Source organism: Lactuca sativa, chromosome 4 (genome assembly GCF_002870075.4).
Source record: "Lactuca sativa cultivar Salinas chromosome 4, Lsat_Salinas_v11, whole genome shotgun sequence".
NCBI lineage: Eukaryota > Viridiplantae > Streptophyta > Magnoliopsida > Asterales > Asteraceae > Lactuca > Lactuca sativa.
Window position 1 is genome coordinate 16,802,621 of NC_056626.2, and position 2,927 is coordinate 16,805,547.

Sequence of the window (2,927 nt, forward strand, 5' to 3'; positions counted from 1 at the left end):
TGCAGGGTTAAGTAGACTAGTTTTCCTAGTTTTCAGCTCTTCTATCGGTTCGACAGTGGTTTGACCTGACTCGATTTGTCACATATAACGTTGACTCTTTATTTTTTCCCTTTCACTTGACTATGAACCACGTGTTATTCTATTCTAAATTTGCCACTGTTTATATATATATATATATATATATATATATATATATATATATATATATATATATATATATATATATATATATATATATATATATATATATATATATATATATATATAACGTTTTTTTTGTGGTTTTTTTTTTTTTTTTTTTTTTTTTCATTCTTTATATTCTTACTGAACACGTGTTAGCAATCTACCTTATCGTGCCACAGCTTCTCGATTCCACCACCATTCTTTACTTTTGCTTTCCTTACTTATGCCCACCGTTTCAATTTGGTCATGGCAACCACTTCTTTCATCGTTACCGGAGCCCCGTTTTGGAAATCGCGGCGGAGGTGGCGCCGGCTAGACCAACGGAGACGCTACGGCTGGCGAACGGTTGGGAATCGTTTTCGAATGGTGCAGTGGAGTCGGACACGGTTCAGTTGTCCCTTCTGTTTCTTATCTCACGACTGCAGCTATGAGATGTTGCTAACCCATCATGACCCACCGATCGGTCTCTTTATCGGTTGGTCATCGACTAAAATCTTTGTTCGGCTTCCCCATCTTCTCTTACCTATTCTGGCTGCTTCCAACCGTCTGTAAATCGATTTCAGCCTCCGATTTCACAACTTTGTTTTGGATTTGATTTTAGGAATGTTTTTAGGATTTTGAAATCGCCAGCGTTGGTGGGTAGTGCACAGCTCACCACCTCCCTTCTTCCAATTAGATGCTCTTCTGCTGCTCACAGCTTGCTTTTTTGTTTCACAAATCATCAATTTCACATGGTCCAGGTTCGATTTTCCTTTCATTCTATGCTCAATTTGGCTTTTGTTTTTGAAAAATCTGACCTTTGAAGCCCTAATTCGCACTTCAAAACCGATCAAATAATTCTTACTTTGAAATAGGCAGATTTATGCCGCTGCTCCGATGGCGTCGAAGACGGCCATTTGAAGACTAAAGAACGCTAGTTGTCACACATATCTATTTTTATTTGAAGTAGAGGCTTTGGATTGAATATTAGTCTTTTGCTTTCTCATTGGTTGGCATTTCTTTTCTTTATAGGATAAACAAATATCGTCTGATTAGGGAGGAGCAAAGGCGGGAGGCTGAGTCTGAACCCTAATTTGATTCTCCGATTTCAAAGTAATTAGTTCAGTTTGGAGGTCAGAACTTATCTTTGTATTCTTTGCTTTTTGGGTTTTATTTATTAATATTCCCTTTCAGTTTGTCACCTGTTTAGGCATAAGTATATGAAATAGAGCTGCTGTTATTGATGGCGACCATCAAAAACTTTAGATGTTTACTAACAAGGAGTTTTAGAGTTTATCACCTGGTTTTATTTATTAATTTCATATGAATATATTCTAATAATGGTGTTCAAAACAGAGTACAACCATTGCATTATTGGATATTTGGAACAAGGATCGTTTTGTATGTCAATAATATTGCTATGATTAAGTAAAATTATCAAAGTGAAATGCTGCAAAAACTTAACTTTCGTTTAATGAAATCTGATCTTTTGTTGCAATTGTTGTCTTGTGAGTAGCCCAACATCTAATAAAAGGAGTTTTGAAGCTGATTAGTATTGAAAGTTTGACAATTTATCATGTGAAAAGCCATTTACAGGTATGTATTATAAGCAATTTATTGGTTACCCACTTAATATGGTAATAAATAATTGTTTAAAACAATTTTTTTGTTCTCTTCTTGCAGTTTAAGGGTGTGTACGGGTGCTTATGATGATGAGATGATAAGAGCATGGGTAGAATGGGACAAAAAAAAATTCAGAAAATGATCATCATTCAGAGTTTTCTGAAAATGTCATTTTTAATTTATTTCTTCATTCTGTTTATGTAGGTGTGGAGATGTCTTTTTTTAATACTTTTTTGATATCATTTATCTGTAAAACATTTTATCTATGACAACACAAAAAAATGGAATAAAAAAGAAACAGGGTTTAAGTGATTTTTTTTTCCGAAATACAAAACAACAATTTTTGGTTTTCAGGTGAAGATATTCTATTTCTGGATCTATCATTGGACCCTGGACTCTTTGAAGGCCCGAAAGGAGTTGAACAGGTGGACCCTGGACTCTTTGAAGGCCCGAAAGGAGTTGAACAGGTGACGCAAACATAATTTATTGATATCTGCTAACAACTTAATCTTAAAATTTGCTATCTCTAATGTTATATTATATTATTATATCTTTTTTTTTCAGGATTCTGTCGAAGAGAGAACAAACACTAAAATAAAATGAAATGAAAATAACCGGTCTATTAGATTGTTTTCTTAGGCATCCGCGATGTGAAGCCGTTCTCCATGCATAAATAAATCAAAACGTTCTCCTGTTTAGTAAAGTTTCCCACTTGCTTACAATAATTAACCCTGCATCTTAAAAATAACAACCAACGACACTAGGGATGAGCAACGGGCCAAACCCGGACCAGACCGGCCCGAAGACCGAAAACCCGAAGACCGAAAATCGTGAATTTTCTTACCCGAAAACCGGACCATTTTTGGATGTACGGGTTCTGGTTCGGTCCGGTCCGGTCTCGGGTACTAAACCGGGTTTCGGGTTTTGGACCGAACTAGGCTTTGAAATTGGTACAATGTGGGACTTTACTTAGATTACGTGCAAATGAGATGTCTACAAAAAAATACAAACCTTATTAACATTTGGAACAAATAAAAATTACACTATTTAGCACAAAAACTACACTTTTTATAAAAAAATGCATGTTTTAACAAAAAAGAAACAACATTGTTAATAAAAAAAACTGCATTTTAACAGCTTTT

At 35.0% G+C, this 2,927-nt stretch overlaps 1 long non-coding RNA gene across 3 annotated transcripts; it reads left to right on the plus strand.

Moving 5' to 3' along the window:
- The first annotated feature begins 304 nt into the window (after nt 1–304).
- Nucleotides 305–2,488, plus strand: LOC111879954 (uncharacterized). 3 transcript variants are annotated; one of them, XR_002846297.3, is made up of 5 exons: nt 305–923; nt 1,038–1,295; nt 1,679–1,758; nt 1,846–2,210; nt 2,253–2,488. It is a non-coding gene; the product is annotated as an uncharacterized LOC111879954 (long non-coding RNA). The 3 variants fall into 3 exon arrangements; XR_008231380.1 differs by having other exon boundaries at nt 1,042–1,295; nt 1,846–2,252; nt 2,350–2,488; XR_008231379.1 differs by having other exon boundaries at nt 306–923; nt 1,042–1,295.
- Nucleotides 2,489–2,927: the final 439 nt, after the last annotated feature.